General features: G+C 43.7%; 1 protein-coding gene across 1 annotated transcript in view; it reads right to left on the bottom strand.

The window, feature by feature from the left end:
- Positions 1–18627, bottom strand: part of SOCS6 (suppressor of cytokine signaling 6) — a 186113-nt gene extending 167486 nt beyond the window's left edge. Inside the window, exon 1 of the mRNA XM_056521461.1 lies at positions 18562–18627. The gene's annotated coding sequence lies outside the window, so the exon portion shown is untranslated. The remainder of the gene's footprint in view (positions 1–18561) is intronic.
- Positions 18628–19686: the final 1059 nt, after the last annotated feature.

Here is a 19686-nt window from a genome sequence, read left to right on the forward strand (position 1 = left end):
AACATCACTGCCAACAAAGGGTATATAACAAAGTATTGAGATGAACTTTTGTTATTGACCAAATACTTATTTTCCACCATAATTTGCAAATAAATTCTTTAAACATCAGACAATGTTATTTTATGGATTTTTTTTCTCATTATGTCTCTCATAGTTGAGGTATACCTATGATGGAAATTACAGGGCTCTCTCATCTTTTTAAGTAGGAGAACATGCACAATTGGAGGCTGACTAAATACTTTTTTCCCCCATTTTTTCTGTCTGACCACAGACAGAATCCCCATAACACTTTTTCTGTCTGACCACAAGCAAATCTCCATAACAAACCTATCCTGCTCTGGGCAGTTCCTGACATGGACAGAGGTGTCAGCAGAGAGCACTGTGGTCAGACAGAAAAATAAATTCAAAAAGAAAAGAACTTCCTCTGTAGCATACAGCAGCTGAAAAGATTTTTTAATAGAAGTAATTTACATATCTGTTTATCTTTTTGGCACTAGTTGATTAAAAACATTTTTTTTCCACCGGAGTATCCCTTTAAGTATGTGCTCTACCATTCCATTTAAACTTTTTAGGACTAACAAAGACAGCCAAGTAAAGTCAGCCTTTCTGATATGACTATTTTAGTAAATACTTGTACTCCCCATATTTGAAATATCTCCCAGAATAATTGCTAAAGCTTAAAGGGGTTATCCACCATAAGGTGAATTTAGAACGTACCTGGCAGACAGTAATGGACATGCTTAAGAAGGATCTGCGTTGGTCTTGGGGCTAAATGGCTATGTTGTGATATTACCATTATACTGTGGCTAGCTTTTTGTGAACTGGTATTTCCTGTTTCAGTTTTCTTTTTTTGACTACAAATCCTATAATTCCATTTTCCTCCCTCCCACACATCAGCCACCCCACCCATTGAAACATAAATGAGCTGCATCCATTCAAAAGACCTGTGGTTTTCAATCAGGGTGTCTACAGCTGTTGCATTAGTTGCAGATCTCTCTCTCCCACCAAGCAATTATGACATATCAATAAGTTTTTTAGTTAAAAACTAGAGAGTAGTTTCATATCGAGTGACAGTGTTATCCTGCTCTTGGCCAACTGTGATGCAACAGATATGCACTCAAAAAAGAAATCACAGCGCAATGTGTTCATACATATGCAGATAGATTTAAATCATCATACCACTAGTATGCCAGCCATAGGCTGACAGCAGTTGCAGATGTCTCAAGGTATTTCACCCCAAATCATGGGTGGGTTCATTTAGAGATAATTTTATAAATTCATTCATATATATATATATATTTGTACTGTGTGATAGCGTATATCCATAAGATACACAAATTTAAATCAAAAGACTGGTATTTTTAATATGGGGAATAAAAGTGATAACATTCACATGTACTGAATCGGGCACCATGTGTAGGACCTAGCAATACGAAAAGAAAAAATCCCCCAGAATAATTACTAGAACTCAACTTAATTAAACTTACTCACTTTAATATTCATAAAAAGGGCAACACTTAGTAAAACAAATCCACAAAGCACAACCCTCTCAATGTTTCAGGATACCACACTTCACAACATATACATTTTTAGTTCACAAATAGAGCGTAGTCGCAAACCAAGTGCCAGTTATATCCTGCTGCTGGCCACCACTGGTGCAACTGATATTCACTCAAAAGACAACACACACAAACCACTGCCACAGAAACCAAGAGGCATTATAGTATCCACAATGGAGTGCATAAAGCATCTCCATCTCAAATCCAGATTAACCCTTGATTAGATGCTCCCTGTTACCGCCCTCCATGGCCAGGATTAATCAGGGCCCTTCATTCTGATTCATCACCCTGGTTGTGGGGTCGGTAACTGAGTGATCCTTCAAGTGTCAATCTGGTTTTAAGATGGAAATTCTTTATGCACTCTATTGGGGATACCATAATGTTTATATGTATATTATTTCCAGTGCCTATTAAGGCCTCTTGGTTTCCCTGACACACATTGTAGCGCAGTATCAGACTGTGTAATGATACACAGGGAATAGTAACACCCAGATATCAGTCTATTTACACAGTTCCCATAGGAATAACAGAAACATCACAATGCAGGTAGTGTTATTTTATATTTCATTCAATATTTCCTAAAAAAGACATGTCAAGAGACTGACGGGTCCTCTTTATGTCATACTTTGGCTTTGAACAATACCTTACTGCTATCTTTATTTTCCTTATCTGCTGAGTTCTAAGTGGGCATATTATACATATATTATACATTTTGGATACTGGTTTTCTTTCGGTAATTATATAATGTATGATGTAGCCAAGACATAGGTAAAAGTAAGACTATAAGCTCCTCCAGGATGTAACTGATTATTACATATGGTGATACATGGTATATATATAGCATACATATAGCATATGGTGCCCTTAGCAGCTATCTGAATACAATTGTGTAATTTTGACATTTTCAATTCTGGACTCGATGAGCACATTTTAGTAAACAATCCTTAAACTACTAAATTTTTCATATAATTTGCATCTAGACAACAGAATTTTACTGAGGGATGTGTCTGTGGCTGGCTTACATTGTGTACAGCAGATCATTGGGGATGAAACAAGGGGAAAAAAATCTGTAGGATGATATACTGCCTCCTTAGTCTTGTCAAATGAACCTTTAGTGGATCCTTTCAGAGAATGACTGCATTCCAATTAGTACATCCTATGAATATGTGAATATGTTGATATCTAAATCATGATTAAGGAAAGTCATTGTGACAGTGCAAGGATGCCCTCTTGTGTTTGTGAGAGTAGCTAAGCCTCTAAATGTTTGTCCTGCATAGGATATTACAATGTTAATTATCTCCTGAAATTATTGAGTTTTATAGGAAGCAATTACCGTATTTTTCGCCCTATAGGACGCACCGGCATATAAGACGCACCAAATTTTAAAGGTGCAAAATCTAGAAAAAAAAAAGATTCTGAACCCGACAGAGATCTTCAACCTGCGGACCTCCAGATGTTGAAAAACTACAACTCCCAGCATGCTGGGAGTTGTAGTTTTGCAACATCTGGAGGTCCGCAGGTTGAAGACCACTGGTATAGGAGGTAGTACTCACGTGTCCCCGCCACTCCGGACCCGTCACCGCTCGTCACCGCTACCCTGGATGTCGCTCCATCGCTGTCACCGCGTCCCCGACGCTCCGGACGTTTTCTTCCCCAGGATCCACGCTCTCCGTTGCCGTCATCCCGTCGCCGTCATCCCGTTGCCGTCATCACGTCACTACGCACACCGCTCCTATTGGATGACGGGACGGTGTGCGCGGCGACGTGATGACGTCAAAGGAGAGCGCCGGCCATGCAAGGGATCCCGGCACGGAGCAGACACCGAGTGAGGCAGGTAAGGTCCCTCCCGGAGTCCTGTAAGCTGTTCGGGACGCCGCGATTTCACCGCGGCCGTCCCGAACAGCCCGACTGAGCCGGGTTAGTGTCACTTTTGCTTCAGAAGTGGCGGTCACCTTTGATCACCGCATCTGAAGGGTTAATACAGGGCATCACCGCGATCGGTGATGTCCTGTATTAGCCCCGGGTCCCGGCCGTTGATGACCGCCGCGATAGGTGTGTATTCGCCGTATAAGACGCACCAACTTTCCCCCCCCCCAGTTTTGGGGAAGAAAAAGTGCGTCTTATATGGCGAAAAATACGGTACCTCCATACAATGGTCTTTTTAAAGTGCACTTAGGGATGAGAGACTGTGCAGGGAGTACAGACATAAGAGGATGTGGATGTAGGGTGTTGTAGTCTGTTGACAGGTAGAAAGCCAAAGCCCTGTAGACTACATGCAATGCATTTAAAATCAAAGAGTCATTTACTGTATACAGCTGTAAGTACTTCACGTACAGAATGTGCTGGGTATGATTTTTTTTTCTTCTCTCTGAAACAAAATATTAAACTCCAAAAAACAAATGTGCTTCATCTTCTATAATTATTCGTTTAGCATCTCGAACTTTGAGTTAGACAATATTTCAAAGCCTTTGAACATCAAAGCGATAATTGTGAGGAGAAGCCAAACAAAGGAAGAGAAGTGCAGCTTCACAACTTTACAGAGTAGGCATCTTTCACAAAAAAAATCTATTTTAATTGCTTCTACAGTGAGCTTTCATGCACAGACATCAGCCAGCTTGTAGTTCCAGTTTTACACGGCTTTGCTGAATAAATGGGATGTGTATATATAAATTTAATTGATATTGCTGGAGTAATTATAGCTTTCCCATTTACACAATGAATGGCTGGGGCACTGTTTTATGCCTTAGATTAGCTTCCATTTATACTAATATACTGTGATAGATATAGATAGTACAGATGATGTAGTACAAACGTGCTCTATGCATAGATAGAATGGGCCTTTTCTAACACAAGGGTTGGCAGGTACGAGTTGTGTTTCTTGAGCAACCTTGTATAAAATGAAATACCTGATTCTGAATTGCAGTGAGCTGTGCAGAGAATAGGAAATGCAGAACAAGCTCTGGAATCTGTACTTTCAATATGAATAGCTACAGAGATTGTAAAAACTTATCACACTCCCTTGGACTTTATTTCATGTTTTATTGTGTTGCAACATTGAATTATCGTATTAGACGCACTTTTTCTTCCCCAAAGCTGGCGGGGAAAGTTGGTGTGTCTTATACGGCAAATACACATTAAAACCGGCGGTCCCTGTGGCCATCAACGGCCGGGACCCGCGGCTAATACAGGACATCACTGATCGCCCTGTATTAACCCTTCAGACGCGGTGATCAAAGCTGACCGCCGCGTCTGAAGCGAAAGTGACACTAATCCGGTTGCTCAGTTGGGCTGTTCGGGATCGCCGCAGTGAAATCGCGGCGTCCCGAACAGCTTACAAGAGTCCGGGAGGGACCTTTCCTGCCTCCTCGGTGTCTGCTCCGTGCCGGGATCCCCTGCATAGCCGGCGCTCTCCTTCGTCGTCATCATGTCGTCGCGCACGCTGTCCAATAGGAGCGGCGTGCGTAGCGACGTGATGGCGGCGATGAAGCGCGAGGATACCGGGCAGCAGAGACGTTCCCGAGCGACGGGGACACCCCGGGGATGCAGCGACAGCGATGGAGGGCGACATCCAGCAGGCTGGGAGTTGTAGTTTCACAACATCTGAAGGTCCGCGTTGAAGATCACTGTCCTATACTTTACGTTGTATTTGGTTCAGAATGTTTCTTTTCTAGATTTTTATACTTTAAAATTGGGTGCGTCTTATATGCCGGAACGTCTTATATGACGAAAAATACGGTAGGCGCCATTTACATCATGTTTTGGCTTTCTGTGAACATATATGTAAGGATGACTCTTGACGGGAGGCTGCAACTTACGCCACTGTAAAGGCATATAGTGGGGCAAGCTCTCAAAAGAAATCATTGGGAAGGCTCTGATGAGGTAACTGTTCATGTATGGACTAGAAACATTTATGGACATTAAGAGGATCTATACTTACTATTGTATGCCTACATTATTACTCAGTCTTTTAGTTCTTTTTGTTTTAGATGTAAAACCTATTTAAAGGAAACTGTAATTGTATACCGTCAAGTGAAGATAAGTCAGTCTACAGGTATATCATAACAGCATAAAGACCAAAAAAAAAATATTTTAAACACCTTTTTCTTAAAGCATACAAAAAAGTATTTAGTCAGCCACTAATTTAGCAAGTTCTCCCACTTAAAAAGATGAGAGAGGCCTGTAATTATCATCATAGGTATACCTCAACTATGAGAGACATAATGAGAAAAAACAATCCATAAAATCACATTGTCTGATTTTTAACCCCTTAAGGACGCAGGGTTTTTCAGTTTCTGCATTTTCGTTTTTTCCACCTTACCTTTTAAAAAATCATAACCCTTTCAATTTTCCACCTAAAAATCCATATTATGGTTTATTTTTTGCGTCACCAATTCTACTTTGCAGTGACATTAGTCATTTTACCCAAAAATCCACGGCGAAAAGGAAAAAAAATCATTGTGCGACAAAATCGAAGAAAAAACGCCATTTTGTAACTTTTGGGGGCTTTCGTTTCTATGCAGTGCATATTTCGGTAAAAAGTACACCTTTTTATTCTGTAGGTCCATACAGTTAAATACCCTACTTATATAGGTTTAATTTTGTCGTACTTCTGGAAAAAAATCATAACTACATACAGGATAATTTATACGTTTAAAAATGTCATCTTCTGACCCCTATAACTTTTTTATTTTTCCACGTATAGGGTGGTATGTGGGCTCATTTTTTGCGCCGTGATCTGAAGTTTTTATTGGTATCATATTTGTTTTGATCGGACTTTTTGATCACTTTTTATTCATTTTTTAATGGTATAAAAAGTGACCAAAAATACGCTTTTTTGGACTTTGGAATTTTTTTACGTGTACGCCATTGACCGTGCGGTTTAATTAACGATATCATTTTATAGTTCAGACATTTACGCACACGGCAATACCACATATGCTTATTTTTATTTACACAGTTTTATTTTTTTAATGGGATTCAAACTTTTATTAGGGAAGGGGTTAAATGATCTTTACTAAAAAAAAATTTTACTTTTTTTTTGCAATGTTATAGCTCCCATAGGGACCTATAACACTGCACACACTGATCTCCTATGCTGATCACTGGCGTGTATTAACACGCCTGTGATCAGTGTTATCGGCGCTTGACTGCTCCTGCCTGGATCTCAGGCACGGAGCAGTCATTCGCCGATCGGACACCGAGGAGGCAGGTAGGGTCCCTCCTGGTGTCCTGTAAACTGTTCGGGATGGCCGCGATTTCCCCGCGGCGGTCCCGAACAGCCCGACTGAGCAGCCGGGATAGTTTCACTTTCGCTTCAGACGCGGAGGTCAGCTTTGATCGCCACGTCTGAAGGGTTAATACAGGGCATCACTGCGATCGGTGATGTCCTGTACTAGCCGCGGGTCCCGGCTGTTGATGGCCGCCGGGACCGACCCGATATGACGTGGGGTCACCGCATGACCCCGCGGCATATTGCGGGAGCCGACGGAGGACGTAAATATACGTCCTTCGTCGTTAAGGAGTTAAAGCGCAACTGTCATGGAAATTATACCCCCCAGACTAATAACATGACAGTTTAGATGATGATACGTATAATGCAGCTGTACTTTTGGCTGCTGTTTATCACTCTTTATCAGCCAGAAAATAGTTTTATCGTGCGGTCGGCAACAGTCGGATAGGCGTGGCTGGGGATCGTAATGGCCCACCTCCGCCACGCCTATCCCCTGTAAGTGAGCGCTGGACCACTGTATGATTGACACACAGGTCCCCACCCCCCGATGTCCATGATGTGCGGGCCGGCGTGACTCCACTGAGCCTATACATATAATGTGCACCTTTATGTTATATGAAATACAGTGCCCGTACTCCTCTCCTTTCTTCTCATGGTGCTGGAGACGCGCTGCTTCTGCTTTCACTATAGGCAGTGAGCTCGCTCCCTGCCTCTAGCACTGCGCAGGCGCACAGAGCTGGCGGCAGACAACGGGAGCGAGCTCACTGCCTGTAGTGAAAGCAGAAGCAGCGTGTCTCCGGCACCATGAGAAGAAAGAAGAGGAGTACGGGCACTGTATTTCATATAACATAAAGGTGCACATTATATGTATAGGCTCAGTGGAGGCCCGCACATCATGGACATCGGGGGGTGGTCCAGCGCTCACTTACAGGGGATAGGCGTGGCGGAGGTGGGGCATTACGATCCCCAGCCACGTCTATCCGTCTGTTGCTGACCGCACGATAAAACTATTTTCCTGCTGATAAAGAGTGATAATCAGCAGCCAAAAGTACAGCTGCATTACACATATCATCATCTATACTGTCATGTTATTAGTCTGGGGGATATAATTTCCATGATAGTTGAGCTTTAAGGACCACGGGTTTTTCCTCCTCACCTTTTAAAAATCATAACCCTTTCAATTTTGCACCTAAAAATCCATATGATGGCTTATTTTTTGTGCCACCAATTCTACTTTGCAGTGACATCAGTCTTTTTACCCAAAAATCTACAGCGAAACGTAAAAAAAAAAATCATTGTGTGATGAAATTGACGAAAAAACGCCATTTTGTAACTTTTGGGGGCTTCCGTTTCTACGCAGTACATTTTTCGGTAAAAATGACACCTTATCTTTATTCTGTTGGTCAATATGATTAAACTGATACCCTACTTATATAGGTTTGATTTTGTCGTACTTCTGGAAAAAATCATAATTACATGCAGAAAAATGTATACATTTAAAATTGTCATCTTCTGACCCCTATAACTTTTTTATTTTACTGTGTATGGGGCGGTATGAGGGCTCATTTTTTGCGCCGTGATCTGAAGTTTTTATCGGTACCATGTTTGTATTGATCAGACTTTTTGATCGCTTTTTATTCATTTTTTCATTATATAAAAAGTGACCAAAAATACGTTATTTTGAACTTTGGAATTTTTTTGCACATACGCCATTGACCGTGCGGTTTAATTAATTATATATTTTTATAGTTCTATAGTTTGGACAGTTACACACGCAGCGATACCACATATGTTTATATTTATTTTTATTTACTTTTTTTATGGGAAAAGGGGGGTGATTTGGACTTTTATTAGGGAAAGGGTTAAATCACATTTATTCCCTTTTTTTACACTTTTTTTTGCAGTGTTATAGCTCCCATAGGGGCTATAACATTGCATACACTGATGGCCAGCACTGTTCACTGCAAAGCCATAGCTTTGCATTGATCAGTGTTATCGGCGGCCAATTGCTCAAGCCAGGCATCTCAGGAATGGAGCAATCAATCACCGAAGGGACACGCCGGAGGAAGGTAAGAGGACCTCCGCTCGTGTCCCAGCTGATCGGGACACCGCATTTTCACTGCAGTGGTCCCGATCAGCCCCACTGAGCAGCCGGGCAGCTTTCACTTTTGTTTTAGACGAGGCGTTCAACTTTGAATGCTGCGTCTAAAGGGTTAATAGCGCGCGGCACCGCAATCGCTGCCGCGCGCTATTAGCCCCGGGTTCTGGCTTCAGTTACATGCCGGGACTGACCAGATATGACACGGGGTCACCGTGTGACCCCGCGTTATATCGCGGGAGCCGGCCAAGGATGTAAATATACGTTAAGGGGTTAAAGAATTTATTTGCAAATTATGGTGGAAAATAAGTATTTGGTCAACTACAAACAAGCAATTTTTGTGGCTCTCACAGACCTGTAATTTCTTCTTTAAAGGGATCACGCCCCCTCCCATAGGTTTGCATTGAGGGGCGGAGCCGTGAATCACACGGGGGCGGAGCCGTGATGTCACAACGCTCCATCACCGTGATCGACGGTAATCAGACCCGGAGCGAACACGCTCCGGGGACTGATTTTAATGGGGTGCTGCGTGCAAGATCAAGGGGGTCCCCAGCGGCAGGACCCCTGATCAGGCATCTTATCCCCTATCCTTTGTATAAGGGATAAGATGTCTAAGCGCCGGAGTACCCCTTTAAGAGTCTCCTCTGTCCTCCACTCATTACCTGTATTAATGGCACCTGTTTGAACTTGTTATCAGTATAAAAGACACCTGTCCACAACATCAAACATTCACACTCCAAACTCCAGTATGGCCAAAACCAAAGAGCTGTCTGGAGCCAGTTGATATATAAAAAAAAAGTTTTTTCCTGGATAACCCCTTTAAGCCAGTACATGTCCGGGCCCGTCTAAAGTTTGCTAGAGAGCATTTGGATAATCCAGAAGAGTATTGGGAAAATGTCATATGGCCAGATGAAACCAAAGTAGAACCTTTTGGTAAAAATTCAACTTGTCGTGTTTGGAGGAGAAAGAATGCTGAGTTGAATCCAAAGAACACCATACCTACTGTGGGGGTGGAAACATCATGCTTTAGGGCTGTTTTTCTGCCTAGGGACCAGGACGACTGATCCATGTAAATTAAAGAATGGGGCCATGTTTTGTGAGATTTTGAGTAAAAACCGCCTTCCGTCAGCAAGGGCATTGAAGATGAAACGTGGCTGGGTTTTTCAGCATAACAATGATCCCAAACACACCGCCAGGGCAACAGAGTCCTGGAGTGGCCTAGCCAGTCTCCAGATCTCAACCCCATAGAAAACCTTTGGATGGAGTTCAAAGTCTTTGTTGCCCAGCGACAGCCCCAAGACATCACTGCTCGAGGAGATCTGCATGGAGGAATGGGCCAAAATACCAGCAACAGTGTGTAAAAACCTTGTGAAGACTTACAGAAAATGTTTGACCTCTGTCATTGCCAACAAAGGGTATATAACAAAGTATTGAGATGAACTTTTGTTATTGACCAAATACTTATTTTCCACCATAATTTGCAAATAAATTCTTTAAAAATCAGACAATGTGATTTTATGGATTTTTTTTCTCATGATGTCTCTCATAGTTGAGGTATACCTATGATGACAATTACAGGCCTCTCTTATCTTTTTAAGTGGGAGAACTTGCACAATTGCTGACTAAATACTTTTTTGCCCCACTGTACATGCCATGTTAAAAGATTTTTGAAAACCTGCCTGATTTTGTTAGATTAACCATTTAGAGTGCTGGCAAAGAACTTTTTGGGCTCTAACTACTCTTAATTATCACTAGAGAGTCCCCTCCATGGTGCACAGCTATTTCTCATTCTCTCTACTTCTCTCATTCATTTTTTTTTTTTTCCCTTCACTCCATTTCTTTTCTGTGCACTGGACTAAACAGACTTGCACTGTGTCGGGCTAACTTACACAGTACAGTACTGTAGATGGTATGTGGAGGGAGGATTGGTTACTGATGCGCTGAGCATACAGGAAAGAAACAGCAGAAGCACAGCAAGGAAGAGCTTATACTAAGCACTAAACTGCTGCTGACAAGCAGGAAAGAAAATATAACACTTCAGTTATGTGGACAGTAGTAGGTACACTAGTATTTATGCAAGGGACACCTGTCCTGAGCTTTATGGGTTTTGAGGGATGAGAGGGAAGCCTCGATTTACCTGTTAGGAACAGTGTTGATCATCTTCAGCAGGCAAACCGGCTCAGCTTGCAGTTACACAGTCCAGACTTTCTATCTCTTGTACATAGCAGTAGCTAAGCTCTGTCCCCGTTCACTGTGTTTTGTTCTGATTACTAGACACTGGCTTGGCCTCACAGGCAGTGAACAGACAGATAGCACCTAGTGACTAATATTTCAGAGTAACTATTTAAACATTCATTTTGGACATCCATTGGTCAATATTTTAGAGCTATTTTTGTGGTGTAATTAGCTGGTTTTTTTTTATTAAATAATTTACAAATATGTTAAGAAACACATAGAATATTATATGGAGGAAAGTTGTTTGACAGTGGCCTATCAAATTTTTTAAACCTATCAGTAATGTAATGAATGAACAACCACTTAAAAACAGAAAGTATAATGCTACAGTTGACAAGTTTGCCCCGAACACAATGGCCCAGCTTTGATTGCTATGGGCAAATACGACAGTTTTGGTTACAAACAGATTGATAAATCTGGGCCAAAGTTCTCAAAAACAGAATGACCAATAACATGGTGTGAAGACTACTATCAACAGATTTATAAAGAAACAGATTCTGTTGCTACAACTATTATAGCTGCATACAGTTGTGGGCAAAAAACTAATTTAACATTTTGCTTTAGTTTGACAAAAGTTAAAAGGGTATTCCAGGCAAAACCTTTTTTTATATACATCAACTGGCTCCGGAAAGTTAAACAGATTTGTAAATTACTTCAATAAAAAAATCTTAATCCTTCCAATAGTTATTAGCTTCTGAAGTTTTCTGTCTAACTGCTCAATGATGATGTCACGTCCCGGGAGCTGTTCATGATGGGAGAATATCCCCATAGAAACTGCACAGCTCCCGGGACGTGAGTCATCAGAGAGCAGTTAGACAGAAAACAACAACTCAACTTCAGAAGCTAATAACTATTAAAAGGATTAAGATTTTTTAATAGAAGTAATTTACAAATCTGTTTAACTTTCCGGAGCCAGTTGAAATAAAAAAAAAAAGGTTTTGGCCTGGAATACCCCTTTAAGTTTGGACCCTATAATCAAATGCAAAATAGTATAAGATGGCAAAATGATTGCCAAAACAATACAGAAATATCAAGGGGAAACCTTGCATTCTGCAAAATAACTGCAATTTTGACAGTTTATCCAAAATCGTGGCTTATCCAAAATTAAGGTATTAGTCCAATTCTGAACATATGGCTAGATTTTAAAATAGCTGGTCACTCAAAAGCTTGACTGGTCACTCGAATGTTGGACTGGTCGTAGGACCAGAGCACTCTCTGCTGGACCAAGAAACTGACTGCTGAAATAGCCACATATGGACCCGGCTGTTGGGCGTGAATGAGTTGCTTGGACACACAGTTATAAGTTTTGATAGGACATAAATATGTGTCTGCTCCCTGCCTTGTCACTTGCTTTTGTAGGCCACAGGCTGCAATAAGCCTGTAACCGTCAAGAAAGCAGAAGACGTAGACATTAAGGGGCCTAACTACAGAAAGGGACTTAAAGGAGAACTCCGGCAAAACTAAACTTATCCCATATTCACAGGATAAAGGATAAGTAGCTGATCACAGAAGGTCAGAGGGCTGGGACCCCCTGCGATCTCAGGGACAGGATCCTGGCTCTCGCAGAGAGGAGCGTGTGTCTTCTACTGATATTCATTTCCATGAGAGAGCCTATGATTCCCGAATGCTGTATTTGGATCTTTTCGGCGCTTCCGTAAAAATGTATGTGTAACGGCAATGGTGAAGTGGACCCGCTGAACCTGTGTGGATAATGGTGTGGGCCGTACCAGGGAGCGGACTCTAAGGTGCCGTTGGTTTTACCCAGAGCCTGCCACACTGGACTTGCTGCAGCAGGTGGCACCCAGGTCGCTACCCCTGGTATGACTCGTCCACACAGGCTGCCGAGGTAAAGCGTGGCACAGGAAGGATAAGGCAACTCAAAGTCTGGACAGGCAAGAGGTCAGGGCAGGCAGCATAGGAGTGTAGTAAGGAACGTAGCTAGGAGGTCAGAGGGCAGGCGGCACAGGAGCGAGGTCAGGTCACAGAGCAAGTGGTCAGGTACACAGTAAGGCAATACACTCTTAGGCAAGTGAGCACAAAGATCCGGAAAAGGGGAAACAGGAAGTGCTGACACAGTGTGAGCGAGCAGCAGTAACCAATTAAGGGAGTACTGGCCCTTTAAATTGCAGAGAACCGACACGCACGTGCCCTAGAGGGCGGGTAAACACACACCCGTGACCTGGGACAGCGGAGGAAGCAGGAGGTGAGTAATGGCCTGGTGTTCGCATGCAGGCATGTCCCGCGGCATCGCCTGCAGAGGAGGACGGGGCAGGATAGCGCTCGCGGCCAGCATGTCTGGCCGGAGCCCTCTTTTTAGGTAACAGAAAATTAAGGACCAGGTCACGGTCCAAGATATTTTCCTCCAGCTCCCAGGACCTTTCTTCAGAATGGAACCCCTTCCAGTCGACAAGAAAGTACCGTCTCCCTATAACGGTTTTAGTAGCTAAAATTTCCTTAACCTCAATGACGTCAGAGGAACCATACACGGGAGTAGGGGTGATTTTTTTGGGGGAAAACCGATTGATGATGAAAGGCTTGAGGAGGGAGACGTGGAAAGAGTTCATAATTCGCAAAGAAGAAGGCAGATGAAGTTTGTATGACACAGGATTAATGCAATGCATAACCTTGTAAGGACCCAGGAAGTGAGGACAACACTTATAGCTGGGAACCTTGAAATGGATATATTTGGCCGAGAGCCAGACATTGTCGCCAGTAGAGTAAGTTGGAGGGGGTCCTCTCTGCCTGAGACTTTATCCTGGAGGAGGCGAGAACTAAAGAGTGCCGGGTCTCTTGCCAGATGTTCATAAAATCCTGTAATTGGTCATCAACAGCGGGCACTCCAGAAGAGACAGGTAGAGGAATAGGAGGACGAGGGTGACAGAGGTAGACTGTGAAGAATGGTGGAATTAGCGTAGACTCAGAATCCTTGTGGTTATAAGAGAACTCTGCACAAGGTAAAAGGTCGACCCAATCGTCCTGTCTGGCTGAAACAAAATAACGAAGGTAGTCTCCAAGGATTTGATTCACTCTCTCAACCTGGCCGTTGGTCTGGGGATGGTAGGCAGAAGAAAAGTCCAGTTTGATTTTAAGACGTGAACAGAGGGCCCTCCAGAACTTGGAGACAAACTGAACTCCTCGATCAGATATGATGTGGGCCATGTAGGCAAAAGATATGCTGAAGGAAGTGTTTTGCCAGCTGCGGAGCAGAAGGAAGACCAGGCAGAGGCACGAAATGAGCCATCTTGGAGAAATGATCAACAATCACCCAGATGACTGTGTTGTTACAGGAAGGTAGTAGATCGGTGATGAAGCCCATAGCAATGTGAGACCATGGATTTTCCAGAATAGGCAAAGGCTGTAAAAGACCCGCAGGTTTAAGCCAAGCCAAACCTAGAGAGAGCATCGGCTCTGACATTCTTGTCAGCAGGACGAAAATGAATAAAGAAATTAAACCTGGAAAAGAATAGAGACCATCTGGCCTGCCCAGGGTTCAGTCGCTGTGCAGACTAGAGATATAAAAGATTCTTGTGATCCGTATAGATGCTGACTAGATAAGACGAACCTTCCAATAGATGTCACCGCTCTTCCAAAGCAAGCTTAATTGCGAGAAGTTCCCGATCTCCAATAGAATAGGATCGGGTCTTGACAATACTGGCAAATACCGAGGCAAATGCCGATTTTAATCGGGAGAAGGCTTCTTCAGCCTCAGGAAACCAAGATTTTGGATTACAGTTCTTTTTAGTAAGAGCAACAAATGGTGCAACCAAAGAAGAAAAGTGTGGAATGAACTGACGATAATAATTGGCAAACCCCAGAAAGTGTTGAATTGCCCGTAGGCCAGTAGGTCGAGGCCAGTCCAAAACTGCCGACAGCTTATCAGGATCCATCTGGAGACCTTGGTTGGAAACAATATAACAAAGAAATGGAAGACTTGACTTCTCAAAAAGGCATTTCTCGAGTTTGGCATATAAATGATTGTCCCGGAGGCATTGTAGGACCTGTCGCACATGTGAACGATGCAATCTAAATTGGGCGAGAAGATCAGGATGTCATCAAGGTACACAACAATACATGTGTAGAGTAGATCACGGAAGAGGTTGTTGACAAATTCTTGGAAGACAGCCGGAGGCCAAAAAGGCATCACAATGTACTCAAAGTTCCCATCACGGGTATTAAAAGCCGTCTTCCATTCGTCTCCTTCTCGAATTCGAATGAGGGTGTATGCTACCTGCTGATCCAGCTTGGAGAAAACCTTGGCACCCCGTAGACAATCATAGAGTTCTGAAATCAAAGGTAGAGGGTAGCGATTCTTGATCGTGATTTTATTTAGTCCCTGATAGTCAATGCAGGGGCAGAGTGACCCTTCCTTCTTTCCCACAAAGAAGAATCCAGCTCCGGCAGGAGAGGTGGACTTCCGGATGAAGCTCTTTTGACGATTTTCTTTGATGTTTTGAGCCATAGCTTGCGACTCAGGGACAGACAAGGGGTAAATTCTTCCCCGGGGAGGCGTATTACCAGGCTGAAGGTCGATTGGACAATCATAGGGACGATGCGGTGAAAGACACTCTGCCTGCTTCTCGCAGAACACATCTGAATAATCACGATGCGGTAGAGGCAGACCCAGCAGGAAAGGAGATGGTTTTAGGCTGAGTAGTCATCAGACAGTGGTTCTGACAGTAAGGTCCCCATAGGGTGACCTCGCCAGTTTGCCAGTCGAGATGTGGAGCGTGACACTGAAACCAGGGAAGACCAAGAAGAAGTTCCGAAGTACAATGAGGAAGCACGAGGAACTCGATCTTCTTCTTGTGTAACACACCTGTAACAGAGCTGGATGTGGATCCTCTACCTGTGTGGCTGATGACTCGTATCGTATCGGGGAACAAAGTCTAAGGTGCCGCTGGTCTTCACAAGGCCGCAAGGAAGTGTGGGAGGTGCAACAACTTATAATGTGGTGTCAGGTGTATTCACTGATTATGGGCGTACTGGAAGACTGTGTTTGTGGACCAGGGAGGCGTTGATAAAGTTTCCAGCGGAACCAGAGTCCAAAAAGTTTACAACAGAGAACGATGCCCTGGAAGGAGTATATACTTGGACCGCCATGGTCAAACGAGGAGAGGTAGAATTCACACCTAGGGACAACTCTCCGACGTGCCCTAGGTGCGAGCGTTTCTCGGACGAGTTGGTCATATAGAACATTCGGGCTCCCACACAAGTTTTCATTGCGCTAGCGGGATCTCTCCTGCTGGTTAATTGAGCATGATCCACCTGCATAGCCTCTTTAGCAGAGGGCAAAGAGGATGGTTGAGGTGGACGCTGGAACACGGGTGCCAAATGTGGAAAACGTTGTGTCCGAGTAGGTTCACACTCTTGACGAAGCTCCTCCTGCCTCTCAGCAAAGCGCACATCAATACGAGTAGCCAACTGAATAAGATCATTCATGGAAGACAGAGGATCCTGTGCAGCGAGAACATCCTTGACTCTACTAGAAAGTCCCTTTTTAAAGGTGGCACACTGGGCCTCGTCATTCCAGGCCAATTCGGAGGCTAGGGTGCGGAATTGAACTGCACAATCACCAACAGAAGAGTCCCCTTGGCTTAGGTTCAGTAGTGCAGTCTCGGCTGAGGAGGCCCGTGCAGGTTCTTCAAAGACACAGTGGAATTCCGAAACGAAGGCCTGCAGATTGGAGTACACCGGATCATTTCTGTCCCAGAGAGGAGTAGCCCAGGCCAGGGCTTTTCCAGAAAGAAGACTGACCACAAACGCCACTTTAGCACGCTCTGTCAGGAACTGATCAGCCATAAGTTCCAAATGCAATGAACACTGGGTCACAAACCCTCTACACAATTTAGGGTTGCCTTCATATTTCATGGGAAGAGACAGTCGTATCTTGGAGCCTACGGAAACCACGGAAGCTGCAGACACTGGAGGAGCCACAGGAACTGGTTGTGGCTGTTGTGAGGTGAGGAGCTGCTGCATCATTGAGGATAACTGGTTCAGTTGTAGTGCTTGTTGCTGTATCTGCATAGACTGTTGTGCCACAATAGCAGACAGATTAGCGACATACGGCATAGGCACCTTGGTGGGATCCATGGCCGGATCTTACTGTAATGGCAGTGGTGAAGTGGATCCACTGAACCTGTGTGGATGATGGCGTGGGCTGTACCAGGGAGCGGAGTCTAAGGTGCCGCTGGTTTTCACCAGAGCCTGCCGCAAAGCGAGATGGACTTGCTGCGGCAGGCAGCCCCCAGGTCGCTACCCCTGGTACGACTCGTCCACACAGGCTGCCGAGGTGAAGCGTGGCACAGGAAGGATTAGGCAACTCGAAGTCTGGACAGGCATGAGGTCAGGGCAGGCGGCAAAGGAGCGTAGTCAGGAACGTAGCTAGGAGGTCAGAGGGCAGGTGGCACAGGAGCAAGGTCAAGTCACAGAGCAAGTGGTCAGGTATATACAGTAAGGCAATACACAACGGGAATGCTTTCTCGGGTCTCGGTGATCGCGGGGGTCCCAGCGCTCGGACCCCACTCGCGCGATCAGCTACTTAGGGGGATATCTCCTTTAACTATAGAGGGGACCTAATTACACAGAGGGGCTCAAACTTTTAGATGGGGGGCTTACTACATAGAGCTTAGCTACACAGAAGGGGTCTAACTATAGAAATAGAGGTCTAAATACACATTTACGGGTCTAACTACACAAAAAGGGCCTAATTATGGAAACAAGGGCCTATGAAGATAAGAGGGTCTAACTATAGAGGTGGGGCCTAACTACACAGAGGTCTAACTAAGTAGAGGGGAGACTAACTACACAGATGGCATCTACCTATAAAATGGGGGGCCTATTTATAGAGATGGGGCCTAACAACACCGATGGAGCCTAACTAGACAGGGGGGGAGGTTAAACATAGAGCCTAGTACAGAGGTGGGGAGGGCACTGGAGTGAGGAGCTTAGAATTTAGCGAAATCTGGAATGCAAAATGTCCGATGCAGAAATTGCACTGTGTGAATGGGAAAGTAGAATCCCCATAAAAAAAAAAAAAAGTGCACTAAAATTCGCTGAATTTCTGAGCAGAATATTCCTGCGGAATTATGCTCAGAAATTCTGCCGTGTGAACATGGCCTAAGAAGTCTTCATGGCATTCTGGGATGAACAGAAAACTGAGGAAGACAGCACTAATCAAGAAGAAGTCCCTGGATATAACTTCACAATTATTGTACAGTATACATATTCTGTGTAGCAATGGTATATTCCACGTGACTGCTATTACAATGATTTTAGTGCTTTTTGTAGGATGTTTTCTTATATGTACTAGTATGTGCTATTTGTACGTAGATAATTACATTGTTACACTGTACAACACTATGGTTACACTATATAGCTACAGTATATGTAAATGAGCTGTGAGGAGTCTAATGATGTCATTAGCACAGGTAAAAGCATACCTCAGTCCTCAGGGGCCAGGATAAAGCGGATCTGCGCTTGCTATTCCTCTATCAACATCTCCTTGGAGATGTAAATGATCATCTGAGAAAATAAAGCAGAGAAAGGAAAGGAAGCGCTATATAATGCTGCACATTTATTTAAGTATTTGGACTGATGTATAACTTGTGGAATTGCAAGGTGCAGAGTTCCATGTAGAAAGATGATGTATGTGGAATTTAAAAAAGTACCGTATTTTTCGCCATATAAGACGTTCCGGCATATAAGACGCACCTAATTTTAAAGGATGAAAATCTAGAGAAAAAAAAATTCTGAACCTTCAACCTGCGGACCTCCAGATGTTGCAAAACTACAACTCCCAGCATGCCAACGGCTGTCCTATTGGATGACGGGACGGCGTGCGCAATGACGTGATGAGGGGATTCCGGCACGGAGCAGACACAGAGGAGGCAGGTAAGGTCCCTCCTGGTGTCCTGTAAGCTGTTCGGGACGCCGCGATTTCACCACGGCGGTCCCGAACAGCCTGACTGGGTTAGTGTCACTTTCGCTTCAGACGCGGCGGTCAGCTTTCAGGTTTTAATGTGTATTTGCCGTATAAGACGCACCAACTTCCCCCCCCCCCCCCCCGCCCCAGTTTTGGGGAAGAAAAAGTGCGTCTTATACGGCGAAAAATACGGTATATGTTTGTTGAAAGTCTAATATATATTATACACTAACACCACTTAAAATCCAAAATAATGATGTGAAGAAAGCAGAATCTGTGTCATAACATAATATTATTCCCGTATTCATTAAAATTGCTGAACTGAAGAACTGAAAGCGGGGGGAAATTTACAAATCAAATTTAGCAAATGTGGCTGACAGGTGTGCAGGTGTTGTATTTATGGATAAGCTACATATATATTTTTTGGCGGAAGGGGGGGGGGGTTCTACTGACTTATTACATATTTTCTTTACTTAATTTTTTTAAATAAATAAGAGTGTGGGGGTAGAGAGCTCTGCTGTACTGTAACTTACATTATCATCTGTGAATTATCGCAGCAATACTCACAAAACATGTACATTTTGGTTGGTGGAATTTCGTTTGATTAGGAAGGGGAATCTGTAAGTCCTATATCATGTTCAGA

The sequence above is a fragment of the Hyla sarda genome, chromosome 5, assembly GCF_029499605.1.
Source record: "Hyla sarda isolate aHylSar1 chromosome 5, aHylSar1.hap1, whole genome shotgun sequence".
Lineage (NCBI taxonomy): Eukaryota > Metazoa > Chordata > Amphibia > Anura > Hylidae > Hyla > Hyla sarda.